At 36.9% G+C, this 17276-nt stretch overlaps 1 pseudogene; it reads right to left on the reverse strand.

The window, feature by feature from the left end:
- The window catches only part of LOC149896180 (uncharacterized), a 257603-nt pseudogene that overhangs the window by 82756 nt on the left and 157571 nt on the right, over positions 1-17276 (reverse strand).

Here is a 17276-nt window from a genome sequence, read left to right on the forward strand (position 1 = left end):
AATAATGCCATACAAAATTGTAAAGACGTTTGAAAAGGGGAAGACAAAACTATCTGCAGTACCAGATAATTGGTAAAAAGATGGCGTCCTTCACTGGCCGAAATATAACGAAAACAAATTAAGAAGAGTTGAAAATTCTTACCCTCGTGTATGTGTAATATTCGTGTTAGTTCAGGGAAGGTTTAAGCGGTGAAAAAATAAGGGTGGGGTAGGGTAGAGTAGAGGCGGTAAGGGGCGGTATGAATTACGCCAGGGCAGCTAGTTTTAAATAATTAATTCTTGTTACAGATGGAGAATGCCAGAAGGCGTGGAGCTGCCTTCGTAACAATTATAGAAAAGCCTTAAAAAACAGGGTGAACAAAAGCGAAAAGATGCGACCAATTAAATTTGAAAAGGACTGGAATTTCTGCAAAAGTTTTTTTCAAGATAGACCTCAGCTCTCAAATTTAGACTCTTCTTCTGAAGATACGCAGCTTTCCGAAGACACACAACCTCACGAAACAGAAATTGTATCTCAAATGTCGTTTTCATCACATGCAACAGATTCTAGACCAGCTAAACATGTTAGTCAGCGATCATACATGTCATCGGAAAACCAAAAGAAGTGAAAGATGAATATAGGCGATAAAAGAGACTCGTCTGAAAGTAATATATAGATGCATTGAATCGCATTGCAGAGTCTTTCTTTCTTTTTTTAATTCATGCAAGGGATCAATCCTAGGGAAGGAACAGGTCCCCTTAATACAGGTTATACCTAGTAAGGGGGCCTGAACCCCAATCTATTGTAACATATTAATGTATGAATTCAAATAAAGAAAAAGATAAAATAAAGACTCCATGCAAATTCCTGTTTCGGAACTTAAAAAAAAGCCATTGATGTCAGAATTTCGGATGTATTTGAAAAAAAAAACAAGATTCGATCCGATCTGGTATGGGAGAAGAAGAAATTTATAAGCCAATTTTGGTTATGATGATATGGAGGCATTTTTAAAAGGAAAATATACATGCAAAATTATTATATCGACAGATGAACAAAGGGGCTGAGGACAAACGGCGACACTTGACATTAGACACTCAATGTATACATCGAATGCCTGTGTGTGTCCACTGCCGCGACACTTAGTTGCAGTTGTTGTGGCAATGTCGGTCAGTGTCTGTGTTGTAGCAGCCGTGGAGACAATTCGTGCGCAGTGTCCGACACAAGTGTCGCGAATTTCGAACCTGCAGGAAATTTTTAGCTAGACCAATATGGCGTCACGTACATGGTCTGCAGAGGACATAAAATTATTGATTTTATATTATGAAGGCTTGCCAGAACTATGGCAAATATCAAATAGCGATTATAAAAATCGAATTAAAAATACAGCGGCAAAAGAATTTTTGGCGGAACGATTTAATACTACTGCTGTAGAAATAAATAGAAAACTGCACAATTTGCGGATTCAATTTATTATTGAATTGATTGAAAAATTGAGAGTTAGTGGAGTTTTTGCGCTACAAGTTGATGAGTGTGAATTCAAAGAGGACTGTTTATTTTGTCTACCACTGCCTAACCATACAACTGGTGAAGAAATATTTAAAGTAATGGACAAATTTTTTAATGAGCATAATTTGGATTGGCATAACTGTATAAAGGTGGGTTCCCACGGCATGTTTGCTTCACAAACCCGACCGCGCCACACCAGACCACATGCCGTGGGAATCGGTGCGCCTGTGGACGTCTGCCGAGGCCCGTGCTATCCATTGGAAGTCGGTAAGATCAAAGGTGCGGCGTGGCGCGGTGCGACGGCGTCCGTCGACGTCCGTCGTGGTGCGTCGGGGCCTGCCGTCTGTAGCGCGTATGCGTCGGTTGTAATCATTCATTTCACCTGCGGCCGCGTATGCGAATACACGTGCTGATGGAGTGGACCAACGACCAAATTTTTGAGTTTTTAACTCTTTACCAAAACGAACCAGCTTTATGGAATTGCACAAAGCCACAACACAAAAACAGAAACGACGTGAATGATGCGTGGTTGCGGATACAAAGCCAATTAACCCATCATGGAAATATTCCTATAATTGAATTAAAAAAAAAAAGAAAGTTTAATGTTCACCTATAGAAGGGTTAAAGCCAAAGTAAAGGAGTCAGTGAAAACGGGTAGTGGATCGCTCTGTATCACTTAACATCTTGTAATGACCCACAGATTAGGTATTAGTAGGAATAATAATAATAACCGTCCACAGACCTCACCATACGCACACATGCCGTGGGAACGCTCAGTTCAAATCGCGACGGACGGCGACAGGCGCTTGTCGCTTGCCGAGGTTTGTGAAGCAAACATGCCGTGGGAACCCACCTTAAGTGTTTGCCCGGACGGCGCAGCGGCTATGACAGGAAAGGTTAAAGGCTTTTAGCTAAGGTTGCTGAAAAAAATCCTTATGTTCAAAAACAGCATTGTTTTTTACATAGGGAAGCTCTTATGACGAAGTCTCTGCCTGACGACCTATTGCGCGTTCTTCAAGAAATTATCAAAATCGTGTCAAGAAATGGGGCCAGATAATAGTTATTTATTTATTTATTTATTTAAGGATGATTCACGCTCCACCGTGTCTCGACCGGGCTGTGCCCCGGGCGGGGCACGGTCTAACATTAATGATATACTTTTGTATGAAGTAATTCATGTCTGACCGTGACTCGGCCGTACCCTTACCGTAAGCTGACGGGACTCGGCCGGGGCACGGCGTTGTAAATTGTAATGTCGGTGGGTATTGTTTTCCGGCTCCGGCGCGGTCCGGCTCCCGCAGAGCAGTCAACATCAAATCTTTGAAGTCTGCAGCTCAACAGCAAAATAGACGATGTAAAATTATTAGAATGTGTACGCAAGTACCCTGTGATTTACGACATGAGCCATCCTAAGTATTTAGATAACAAATAAAAGAATATTATATGGAAAACCATTTCTGTGCTCACAGGAAACACTTACAAAAAACAAGAGCACTGCAACAGCAACTAAAAATGATATGCAATCAGCTAAAGAAGATCGATTCACCGAAACGATAACATTCGACCTGCAAAAAACCCTACCCCTTCCGCGTATACCAATCAATATTGTATTCTACAAAAGGCAGGGTGTACAATTTAGGAATCCACTCAGGAAGCGATGACCAGGCCCTTTGTAATGTTTGGGTGGAAGGTGAAGCGGGAAGGGGATCTCAAGAAGTAGGCTCCTGTTTATATAAGCATATACGGTCTAATTAATATACACGGACTAAACCTAGGTCCTAGACTGTATAATTATACAGTATAATCATTTGCTTCCATATCGCCTAGCAATGAACATGGTCCAGAGATGATATGGGCCCATTTGGAACCAATTCTTAACTATATCAGAACAGAATATCCGATCGTCACAGCTGTAGCGCTCCTGTACACGATGCCGCCGCCGCGCCTCTACGCTGTGTATACGTTCGCGACCTCACCGCCCCCGCGCCGCCATTCGCCACTGTTTGACTTTGCCTATTCCATTACCGGCCGCCAACGTATGCGCATGTATGCACTTAATTTTTAGTAACCTATCATGGATAATTTTGATTACGAAACATTTATTACTTTAGTGGAGGAAAGAGAAGTGTTATGCGACAAAAGTTTAGAAATATATAAAGACAAGCGTAAAAATTTAAAAGCTTGGTTTGAGATCTGTCATATAATTAACGAGAACTTCTGGGATCTACCCGATACAGAGAAAAATAAATACGGTAAGTAAGTGTAATTTTTATACAATTTTATCAACGCGTGTTCCACAAAACAGATTAAAGGAAGTTCGAACGGCCTTGTGGGCGGGGCCCGCGCGCCGCGCTTATGAGCAAACCACGGACATGTATCAAGATAGACTAAGCGAGTGTATGTACTTCCCGTGTCCAAACTACGTTATTGAAACTTACTTGACGCTGGCCTACACTCAGTCCGCGCTTGCAGTTCACCAAGGAAAGACGTGAAGCTGAAGAAAGTAAAATGCCGAATTGCGCCGTTATAAACTGTAGAAACTCCACAGCTGTGAGTGGCCAAGTTAGCAGAGATGTTTCCTTCCACCGGTAAGTAATTTTCTAATCAGAATATGCACTATTTATTTTAAAATCAAATAAAGAATATTTGTGGAAAACGATCGTGACAAACACGGATACCAAATCATACGAAATGATTCGGAATACATTGCGGCTTTTACTTGGCACGGTAAAGATCGCGTCGTATGATAACAAGCAATGAATAGCGTCTTCTCATTTTTCTGTTCTCATTTTTCTGTCCAATTTTGTGGTTAGTGATGTTCATTTGATGCAACAGTTCTCGATTCTAATCGATTTTATAATCGAACAGAAAAATGATAATTTGTAGGAGCAATTTTTCAGAAAAAAAGGCATAGATTTTTTTTGTCATTTAATACGACTTGACCTAGAACTTTTAAGTATTTTAATACAAAGGTACTAAAAATAAATATTACGACATGGACGCCATTAGTTAAAGTGTCATCTTGGGAGTTTTTTAAGAAAACTCCTTATTGCTTAGACTATGTTTGTTTTTTCAGTTTTCCAAGTAACCCGAACATAAAAGGAAAATGGATCGATGCAACGGGACATAAAGATTGATTGATTGACAGTTTCATTACTTTCTTTCGATGGCCTCTCTAGTACGTAGTACATGGTAACTCAATGGGCATATGTAAGAAAAAGCTAAAACACATTAGTTTACTTGTTAGAATATTAAAAGGTTTATAACTTTATTTTATCATCCCTCTGTCTATGGTAATTATCATTTTTCTGTCTTGAATCGATTTAGTAATCGATTACGATTCATTTATTTGACTACCTCTTAGACATAGATCTAGTTTGATCTGATTTCTTTCGATTTACTTCGATGGGATAGGACGATACTAGAATCGCCGCGCGAGTGGCGGCCTAATCGATTTAGCGTAAAATGAAATTAACATCACTAAAAAGCGCTCGTGACGTCATAACGCGTCAAGGTCAGTACAACAAATATGACACGCTTGGTTTTCATACAGATCGCGGTACTTGCGTTGTCTACTTAAATATACATGTCTGTGGAGCAAACGCTCATAATCAACCGAAATGTACTTTATCGGTCAGCAGTCGCTCTTTTGTTTTGACAGCGTACCTAGCTCCGCAAAAAAATATCAAATTATGCCGTATTGCGCTATTATAACGGGGTCGGAAAAGAAGCCAGGTGTGTAGTGTAGCACGACGAGGGATTTCTTTACACAGGTAAGTACAAAACATTAAAATACTTGTGATATTTGAAATTTGTCACCAAAGAAGGAAACGTCAGTGTAGTGCCTTCAATTACTAATTGGTTGCGTACTTTAGAAAATATGGAAATACTTAAAATTATTTGAAAAATTCAATATTAAATCTATATGGTGCCGTCACTTAAATCAGGATCCAATTGAAAATTGTTTTTGGAAGCATAAGAAGCCATGGGTATAGAAATAATTCCCCAACATGTACAGGGTTTGAGGCAGCTTTTGTATCCCTGTTAGTAAATAATTTAAGCAGCTCATATTCATCATATTCTGTGAGGATGATTCATGTTATATGTTTAAATCATTAAAAACTTTATTTTTCAAGAAAAACAAATAAATGCGGCATCTAAAAAAGTTGATTTTGATCATTTGTATGACGAAAATATTGTAATTAATTTTGAAATTAAAAAAAAAGGACCCGCGAATTCTGGCTTCTCTCGAATATGTCACAGGGTAAATTTTAAGACAATGTACTAAAACAGTTTTTAAAAATTGTTCTGTTTGTAAAAATGATTTATATAAACAAAATGAAAAGGAAAATAGTTATTTAAGAATAAGAGAGTATAATAAAAATAAGGCCTACCTGACATATCCTGCTACAAATTTAATTCAAAGTTTTTCTGAAATACAAGATATTGTTACTACAATTTTAAAAACAAATTCAGCTTGTTATAATATAAGAAATTATATCCAGTTGATTTTGTATGGGAGATTAAGTTTTAATTATATAACATGTAAAAAACACAAAAAAGATTTAATCGAAAAGATTTTTACAACTTCTTGTATGTTTTTTGTTTGTGATTGGTGTCGAGACACAAATAAAATTCTTTCTTCAAACAATAAATAGGAGAGCGAGGATATTGTTCAAAGTTTAGCGTTCGAATATGCTAATAAAAGAAAGAAAAAATAAATGAAGTTTATTTTATTTTGCTATCACAACCTGAAATTACAAGATTCTTAATTTTACAGTTAGTTTACTAGTGCTTTTGTATATAAAATAAATAAACTGACTGTGAAATTAAGGATCTTGTAATCAACCCCTTTAATTAAATAATGGCCTGAAGGGTAGGCTAAAGGCTTATAGGTAGCATGTTATAGCTATGCATATATAGATGGTAACAGTTAGGTTCCTACTCTCTTTGATAGATGTCGCTGTTGTAGAAAGCTGAGTGACAACTTTATTTCGGGTATGTATAAGTTACTCTATGCAGCTAACTTCCAAAAGGGGATCTGAAGTAATTAATGGAACCAATCGCAATCGTTCATTACAATAATTATGTCGGGTGTTCAGATCAAGATCAAGATCAGATTTTGGCATACTATCCAGTCAAAAGGAAGACGCTGCGTTGGTAGAAGAAGCTGTTTGTGCATAATATGCTGCAAATGAGCCTCACTAATGCATTGCACTTGTACAATAAATTTTCGGCGAATGATAAATTAAATCTATGATTTCCGTATGAAAGTACTGGAAAAGCTTTTACCTGATCCTTATGACGTCAATCGACGATATACTAGAACTTATTGTATATCATTCTTATTTGTATTCTGTGCAGAAAAGGGCACATCAATTAATATTACCAAAGAGGATATCAAAGACTTAAGCGCTATAAATATTCTAATGGGTGTTGTACATATTGCAATTGCTGGATTCAGCATACAGCAATCCAGCTGGATCCAGCGCCTTTTTAAACATACTGGATCCAGTATACATCTTGATCCAGCGATGCGGATCCGCAAACGTATCGATTTCTATTGTTTAGTTTTGAGTTGCCGCCATTTTCGAATCGAAGAACTCGTTAAAATGACTTTAGAGCTAGAGCTTGAGATAGAACTTAAAAGAGAGAAGGAGAACTTTAATAAACAAAAGCCAAGTGGTCAATTAGATTACGAAAAGATCCTGAAAAAAGAAATGAGCGTTTATGAGAGCGAAGGAGTGCGAGGTGAACATTTATCTATGGTTTATGAGTATTTAATGACCTTAAAACCGAAAGGGCATTCTTAGCAGCCGGCTACATATGCAGTTCTGTGCGAAGCAGGTTGGGAGATAAGACTATAGATAAAATTTGTTTTCTAAGGTCTTACTTTCAGAGAATTCAAAAAAAGAAGTAGTCTCTTATCGTTCGGCTTTAAACTGCTAAATTATTAAGGATTAATGAGCGGAGAGAAGATTATTTCAAAGCTTTTCTTGATTGATACAAAAATACTATTGAAAATTAAAATAGTGTTATTATAACGGTCCTTTTTTAAAAGAATGTTAATTAAGTTAATTTTAAAAGAATTTGTGAGACTGATTGCTACTGATTAGCCGTCCTATCATTAAACATAAGCGTAATTAATAAGATAGTGCTTACTCAGAAACATTATCTTAAATGTTATATGAATATAAGGTTATATGTTTGTTATTTAATTTTATGTTGATTATTTTGATCTCAAATTATTAAAAATCCAAAGCAAATTAATATAAGATTCATTCCAAATTAGTGGAAGATTTCAAAGATTATCGTAAGAAGTACAAATTAATAAAAAAAGTCTTAAAAATGTCGTCCTTTTATTTTCGTTCCACGTTTTACTGGAGAGATATAGATTTTCAAAGAATTCAATGTCAGGGTTGTCCTTAGTAAAGAAAAAGTCAAAGCTGTTTTTAACAATTATATATATCATCATCTACCTATTACCAAGTTTTTGTTTATATTTTAAGTCGTTAGTTATAGTCGATATTTTAATATTATTCAATATATTATTATAGGTAGGTAATCCTTATGATATGTAATTAATTAACTGAATAAAAAAAATATCTTAGATTTTTAAGACAATTTAATAATATCAAATTAATACAAAATAAACTCCTTTTTTGTCAATATTTCGAGCATTGATCAAGTAATCTCATTCAAAGTCAAACGGAATTAACGGTAAAAATAGTGACAACCGTATCTTTGAATTCTTTGAAAATCTTTATCTCGTAATAACTTCGTGTGTGGTAGTGTGGTATTTTTGTCACATGTAGACCTCAGTTCAAGGCTTCTTTTAGTACTAAACAGAGCTTCTACTAACGCCTGCATATAATATAAAAAAATAAAAACGAAAATCAGTAAAAAATTACAATACTTTCGCCTCTATCGACAATATCGAAAATTTCAAAAAGGGATAATTTGCGCCTGTAATCACTACATACACTGGTCATCAAAAAAATCGACCCACCTACACTATGTTTGCTATTTATCGATTATTTCACAAATAAGTCGTCTTTTATTGTTGTATTTTGTTGTAAGGGTCTGATAACATGCTAATCATTATGTTTTTCGTAAATTTTACTGCACTTAATGATTCTTAACAAATTTTTATACAGAAATACTGTACAGTGTTGATTTGACGGTTTACGGCGGGACAAATTATGCCCGTGTTCCCAGTTCCAAAATGACTTTTTTCGGGATCTCTTGTTCATAACGTTAAGTTTAATAATTGATGCTGTAGTTTTGATTAATTTTCTCTCAAAATAATGGATACTGCTGTAGCTGAGAGGGCCCAAACTGTGGCTCTACTAAAACAGGGGTTATGTCAACTTGCCGTGGCTAAAAAGTAAAATCTGAGCTGTTATGCAGTTCGGTGAGTTTACCAAAGGTTTTTAGAGACTGGGCAGTATCGATAAAAATATTGATCTGCAAGAAATAGGGCGGCAACTCAAAGGGACGACCCCTAGATAATGTAATCAACTCTACAAAATCGACAACTGTCTGGTGTAGAACTCTAGTGACGCCTGCGTGATGATAAGTAGGTGGGTCTAAATGACAGAACTGTTAGAAGAAGACTTAAAGAGTAGAACCTAAGACCACACAAGCCAGAAACAGGGCCATAATCAGCCACAGCTCATCGACAAACCAGACTTCAATTGACTCGAAATCACGCAAACTGGACTATAGGCCAATAGGAGTCAGTACTTTTGAGTGACAAGATGCGAATGACTTTATATGGTGCTGATAGACGTCTTTATGCCATGCGATGACCAAATGAACGATTTGTTCAGTGCTAGGTAAGAGAAACGGTCGATTATGATGGAGGCTCTGTAAAGTTCTAGAGTGGCATTTCTTTGACAAGACGCACGGAGCTTGACGATAAAAAGATGCTCTTTAAATGCTGTTCAATACATTACCGAGGTTTAGGACTATCATGTGGTGTAATATGCCGGCTGTATCTGCAAAAACTTTGAGTCTATGCATGATAATGCTCGGAAACACGTAGAGCGAATCGCGATCCAGTATTTAGAAGAGGTCCGCATTAGAGTTACACTCTGGTTAGCAAAAAGTCTCGATTTGAAACCTACAGAGCACATGTGGGACAATTAAAAAATAAAGCATAGAGCTCGTAATTCAGCCCCTACAACAATAGGAGACCTGAAAACCGCCATTAGGGAAGATTGATAACGAATTCCTCAAGAGACCATCAAAATCTTGATTATTTCTTTAAAATAGTGAACGCAGGCTATCATTCCAGAAAGAAGAGAAAGTACTGAGTATAAATTCGAAGGAAACGTGATCATAAGTTTCATGATTACAAAATAAACTGCATTTGAAATTAAATAAAGAAAAAGCTGAAAATTGAGGATTTTGATCTTTATTCGAAATTGACAATTTTTTTATGATGTTAAATGATTTTATGTGTTTATATTCGTGTAAATATGCACGTTGAATTAATCAGTTCAGTTTCCAAACAAACTTTTTCTTTAGTTTGTGAGACAACCGCAATTTTCAGTAAAAATGCAGGTGGGTCGATTTTTTTGATGACCAGTGTATATTAGCAACATAATAAATTATCTAGTGTATATATTTTTTTATACGAATTTATTTAGCTCATTCGGCCGCGAAAATTCCAATATTTTAAATATTTTTTTAAAAATCGTGTTTTTGAAATAAAACTCTGGGTGTTCTACTCGTGCATTTAAAAAGAGAAGCTCCTTAGATATTTCCAATAAAACAAGAATGTCACTTTTGCGGGCCTAAAAACATATAGCGCTGCGACGTTATATTCATTTCAACGACAACTTAAAAGACGACGGCGACAGATATTATAAAATAAGCATCAACAAAAATTGCCTTATTTAATGCATTGGTCCGGAGTCACCTTGAGCTCGCGTGTAGTGTGTGGAATCCCCATCACGCCGTGCAGTCGCAGCCCATACAATCCATACAGCGATCGTTCACTAGGCATTTGGCTTTTACCTCCCCAGGTATCACACATCGTTGTCCGTATGCTGAGCGGTTACATAACTTTAAAATGATGACGTTAAAAGACGAGAGAATGAGACGTTAATCCCATATAGTTTACCCAGAAAACCTATAAGCAATATTTTTGACCTACCAGTAAGCCGAAATAATTTGGTACGACAAGCACCATTGTCTCGGATGGGCGCAACATACAATCAATTTGTAACTTCATTACCGGACCTTGACATACATAAAGTTATTCATTGCTTAATCAATAATAATTGTAAAAATAATTATTAACATTAAAATAATTTGTTAATGTACTTAAATAATTCTATATAATTTCGAGAACTGTTGTGAATGCTGTGTACACCAGTTATTGATAAATGCATAATATTAATGAATTTATAATGTTTATTGTATGAATGTGATATGTATTTATTGTTTGTGTGCCAAATAAATATAAATAAATAAATAAAATAAGGCCAGTAGTAGAAAAAGTTCGTCGTAACTGTGCATACAATATTCCTGAAGGTAAACGTTTCAGCATCGATGAGATGATAGTGCCTTATTAAAGTACTAGAGCCGGAAGCCGAAAGCAATATGTAAGGAATAAACCAAAATTGGGGTTTCAAGCTTTTTGTTCGTGCTTCACCATCTGGCCTCGTCCATGATTTTATTATTTATGGAGGAAAAGATACCTTCAGACATTTTCAGAAAAAGTAAAAGATATGGGGGCCAAGGTTGTAATAGCTTTAGCCAAGTCAATCAAGCAAAAACCATGCTCTGTACTATACTTTGAAAACTGTTTTTACGTCAATTGCATTGATGCATCACCTTAGAAATGAATATGGTATATTCTCTTTAGGTACAGTCAGGACCAACCAACTTCGTGGGGCAGAGAAAAAAATATCAAGTGATAAAGAGTTGAAAAAAGGGCAGGGGAGCTTTTGCACAGGTCGTGTCTTACGAGCACAATATCGCTGTTTTAGAGTCGTTCGACAACAAGTTTGTTGTGGCTGCAAGTACTTATGTGGACGCTCATCCTGTACAGAATATAATGCGATACAAGAAAGAAGAAATGTCTAGTCACATGCCCAAATGTAATAAAGCACTATAAATCCGTATGATCTAGTATAGTAAGAAAAAAAATATTAAAAAAAAAATGTTTTATAGTTTTCCCAAAAACATATTCTGGAAGAGTAAATGGATTGAGGTTGTAAAAAATGAATGATGTGATCATGACTAGAAACCTAATGAAACTAGTATTACATATTCAAAACACTTTAAACCTGAAGAAATCTATAGGACGACAAATAGAAAAAGAAGAGAAGACTAGTACAAGGAGCCGTTACACTGTTACATCGTTTCATGTTGTATATGAAATATTGTTAATAGAAGTTTTATTTAACTTGCAGCAGATCAACACTGTGTGTTGTCACGAGATACTCATGTAACAAGATGCGGCTTATTAATGGGAAAGCGGCAGAAGGAGCTTCATTCAGCGGGTGCTCCTTCCCGTACTTCGTAAATTCGTTCGATATTTTATCTTTATTTGAATGTGTTAGAACAACATGTAATTACTGAATTTTGCTTTATAGAAATCCTTCTCCTGAAAGGAAGCCGCCGTTGATGGCACATAAAACTTTTGTTTTACAGTTTCTGATCAAATGTCGACAACACCAGCCAGCCCATGCCTCCGCTACTTGTGATGCAGGCTGAGGAGTGAGGACCAGTATGGTAAACAGTGGCGGTACGTTCATACAAGCCGAAAAGCCCGGCTTGCCTTATAAATTCGCTACGAGACAGGAAAAAACCCATATTCACGTTTGAATATTCGCGCGCAATGAGCAATTCATAATCTGCTCCGAATTCAATGAAAACTCACCTACAATATAATATATAATACGCCTAGCATAAAACAATGACGAATTCGAGTAAACTTTTTAATTTCATCCTTCTTCCTATCGGAATAAGGTCGTACCTTTTATATGGACGTTACAACCTAAATTGGATGGATTATAAACAGTGCGGTGTCTCGCTTGCACGCGTGGGCTTTTACCGGGCTTTGCGCTCATCTCTTCTAACGTATGAAATTTCGTCGTAGTAGATACATACCTAGCTATAGAACTCTATAGCAATTTGTAAGGGGCATGAAGCCCGGCTTTTTAACAGTGTGAAGATATAACTATCTTCGCGCAATCGTAACCGATTGCGCGAACGAACGTCGTGAATATTATTGTTAAATTATAGTTTGTTTGAGCGGGTGATTATACCGGTGTAATTTAGGTTAAGTTTTTCGAATTTTGTGGTAAAATAAGTGTCGCGACAGCAGATTGTGTTGTAAATTGTGATGGTTTACTTTGTGCTCAGCGGGGGAAAGGTAAAATCATTAAACTTTACTGAAAAACAATTAATTTCTTCATCAAAACCAACTCCCGATTTGTGCATTACCGAAACTAGTAAGTCACATATAAACGAAATTTTAATTGTAATGTTTACGAACGATTTCATGAATGAGAATTGCTTAGAAGAAGCCTTTCCCCAGCTGTTGAAATTTGCACATATTTTGGTAGTTACGATTCCTGCTACTAAATAGGTACCTAGTAGTTCTTCCACGGAGCGTGCTTTCTCATCGTTAAATCGTATTCATAGGTACGTTTATTTAATTATTAAGAAATACTTGTGTATTTATTTGGCCAAGAACGCCTTTCTGAATTAGGTATCAATAATTGCCATAGAAAAGGAGCTGTTAGGTAATTGAATTCTAAAATAAACACCTACTTTCTATAATTCTGATGTTATATTATCTTTCCTTCAGAAAGATTGGCGTTTTGAATTAGAATATAAATGATCTGTACAATTTTCTACAGTTTTATATTATAATTTATCGATTTTAATGATAAACGTTTGACTCAACTGTTTGCGGGCGCGCGTGAAAATTTAAAAGATTTGATTCGGGATGTAATAGGTATGTTCATTGTTCACGTTTTTTTATAAGTTTTATAACGAACATAATTACACAGTATACCTAGGTAATTATTCATGAAAAGGGTACCCATCAAACACTTTGAAAAATTTGGGCTTGCCCAGTCCTTACACCCTAGGCACGCCACTGATGGTAAATATCTTATTAATTAATCATTAATATATACCTATATACAGGGTGTACCAAAAAGTAGTGATGAACGGAAGCTGAGAGGTAGAGGACCTAAAGGGCTATCCGAATCACCCCCATGTATGTTATGCGATTTTTCGTATTTTCGGAGTTATGACGTTTTTTTCAATTTTTCACCTATCGCCGAGTACGATGATATTTTCACTCATGCTGACGTCAATGATTGCGGAAGATGCTTGATTTTTTTTGTGTGCTAAGCTGAAAGATAGGCCAATTCAGTATGGTAACATTTACTATGGTTAGATCTTTGAATGGAATAAAAAAAATAATTAAATGGCAAGAAAGATAAAATTACCCAATATGTTCACCACTTCAAGGGCCCGTAAAAAAATAAAATCACATAAAAAAAGTTTTCCGTTTGACTTTTAAAAACTTGCTCTATCTATCAGATAGCTACCCTGAAAATTTCATTTAATTATTCAGAAGGCTTCAATCGAAAAATTTAAATCAAAACACACACAAACCGTAACCGTATTTTTCGTAGGCTTGCAAGCACTTCTTTCACTATTTTGCTAATATAACTTGTCGATATACGATACATGAACTATAGATAACCATATGTTTCTCACATAGCTATAAATCTAAAACAACATTATGTTCATTACAGGTAATGAATGCAAGAAGAGATAGAAATATATAAGAGATTACTACAACAGATGCAAACGTAAGGACAAATTGCCCATTAGTTCTTCAGCCTCTTTAATAACAACAAAATGGATGCTGCTTGGGAGACTTCGTTTTCTTCGACAGTGAAACAAGTGGAAGAAAAAAAAGAAAACGTGTAAACTGGATCATAACCTACATGTTACATATTTAATTCTTGATTTGAAAGTATTTGTTACAGTTGGTTTTTTATTGTTTGTTGTTGGTTATTGTTATTATTGTTGATTTCAAAGTATGGACAACCAGTATAGGTCCCTACTTTTAATCATAATTTCTCATTATGGAATGTCGCCGGCAAAATAAACAGCGAGGAACGCGCTGTTGAAGCTGCCAAAGCGTGGTATCTATTACCACAGTGCGTTCCTCGCTGTCCAATTTGTAGCAGTCCCATGAATAGGGAGGCGAAGGAAACTTACAAAATGGGTTTTCGTTGGCGATGCAGGCGTCAGGGATGTAATCAAATTCTAAGTTCTCTGAAAAATACCTGTTTGAAAGAGTAAATATACCTTTTTTACCAATAATTGGACTGATTCTCCACTTCCTGCGTCGAGACAAAGTGACACAGGCGGCAAAAGAGGTAGAGTAGGGGTGTCTAAAAAATCGGCAATCCAGATGTATCACTTTTTGAGGGAGGTCTGCGATGCTGCAGAGGCCCATGACCGAGATCTGATCGGTGGTCCTGAAGATGTTGTAAAGGTAGATGAAGCCCACCTCTACACGAGGAAGTACCACCGTGGTCGGCTTCTGCAGCATCAAGTATGGACTTTCGGTTGCGTTAGTCGTCCGACTCGGAAAGTCCACGTCGAGTTGGTACCGGACAAGACCATGGTCGAGACTCTGCAGCCAATAATAGGGGCAAATGTGCGCCCTGGAACACACACAATGTCCGCATCAGTGCCGGCTAAGCACCAGTATGTAAATATCTTATTAATAATTAATATATATATATGTGTGTGTGTGTGATTGTAACATAAAACTTTTGTTTTACAGCTATGCTGTCAACATCAAGGCAGCCCACGCCGCCGCCACTACTGGTGCCGGCTGAAGACCTGTATTTTGACAGTTTACAGTTGACAGCGGACAGTCCGACGGTACGGCAGACGCGGAGACGGTAACGCTGTCGCCCAATTCCTACGATTCGGATTTACATCTGTCGACCGAATGGATTGAAGAGATTTCAATTTCACGTCTTTCGTCAATGACAGCGACTTTCTTGACTCGGACTGTAACTCTGACGTTAACAATGACTCTGACATATTAATATATATACATATTAGTGTAATTGTAACATTATACTTTTTTTTACAGTTGACAGTCCAGTGGACAGCGGACAGTCCGACGGTACGGCAGACGCGGAGACGGTAACGCTGTCGCCCAATTACTACGATTCGGATTTCCATCTATCGACCGAATGGAATTGGGCGATTGTATGCCGTACTCCGCAAAAGAAAAGAGATTATCCATTAAATTTTAAAAAAGGATCTGAAATTCCATCCATTCAAAATTCAAATCGTTCAAGAACTGAAAGAAAATGACTTTGTTTCACGCAATTTTTTTTGTGAAATGATGCTGGAGCGTTTTCGAACTGTGAATTCCATTTTTTGGAGCGACGAGGCTCATTTCCATTTAAACGGCCACGTAAACAAGCAAAACTGCCGGTACTGGTCTCCAAGATCCCAAAACCCTCGACTGAAACACCAAAAACCATTGCATTGTCCCAGGGTCACTGTTTGGTGCGCCTTATCCACGAATGGGATAATTGGACCATATTTTTTTTCGAAAATGCTCGGGGCTAGGCGACAAATGTCAATAGTGAGAATTATCGACACATGATTACAAATTTCTTTTACCGAATCTGCGAGCTCACCCATCGTTCTCATCGCACACGTGGTTCCAACAGGATGGTGCGACCGCGCACACGGCCAGAGCTTCGCTGACCTTGCTTCGGGAAGCTTTCCCTCAAAAACTTATCAGTCGCTTTGGAGACATTCCATGGCCACAGAGGTCCCCCGATTTAACCCCAATGGATTTTTTTTATGGGGCTACAAATAGAAAAAAAATTCAATCAAAGAGAGGATTTCAAATTTCAGGGATTGTTAATGTAAGCTATTAACAATCCCTGAACGCTGATGGACTTAAAAGAAAACATTCGTCAAGAAATCAGCGCAATTGAACCAAGTTGCAGTAGCAGCGTGTGGCGCGGAACACGAGGCTCCGTTTTGAACATTGTGTGCAAATCGACGGAAGACATTTGAATGATGTAATCTTTAAAAAATATAATCTGCATTATTATTCTGTCGTTCAATATTTAAATTAAAACGATATGTCAAATAGTTTTTGTTTTATTTAATTTTGAAAACATAAATTTGCCACCAGACACCCTGTATAACTGCATTCAAAAATATTGGAAATCGAACTGACGAAAAATTTTCACACAACTCACACAGTGGTAAGTTTAGGCTTTATCACTGTGACCTTAATTCAATAGAACTGATTTGGGCACGAGCAAAAAAAAAGTTCGCTTCGCAAAATGTTGGAGCAAAAAATATTAAACAATTGGCTTTAGATGCGTTCAACTCTATTAAAAGTGAAGATTGTTGTGACCATGTAAGAAAAATAGAAAAAATACTACAATAGGGGAAAACCTTCTACCATGACATCGAGAAATTAATTATTCACTTTGGTGATGAGAGCAGTGAAGATGGCTCAGATAGCTGAAGAACCGAATGAAGATGATACTGAAGATCTCTTACCAGTACATCGAAACAGTGATTTATTGATTGACACATGGGTCTGTGCGGGTCGCAATCTTCTGACAAGGACAAAAATGTGTTCATACCATAGGAGGGTCATGAAGCAAGCCCCAGAAGCGGGACAAGTTTGCAAGTTTAGATGTCGGAAGAGCAATTGCCGAAAAAATCAGTTAGTCCAGCATTTGGA

The sequence above is a fragment of the Colias eurytheme genome, chromosome 29 (genome assembly GCF_061535395.1).
Source record: "Colias eurytheme isolate Ceu_HAF_F1 chromosome 29, ilColEury1 Martin Lab GWU primary, whole genome shotgun sequence".
Classification (NCBI taxonomy): domain Eukaryota; kingdom Metazoa; phylum Arthropoda; class Insecta; order Lepidoptera; family Pieridae; genus Colias; species Colias eurytheme.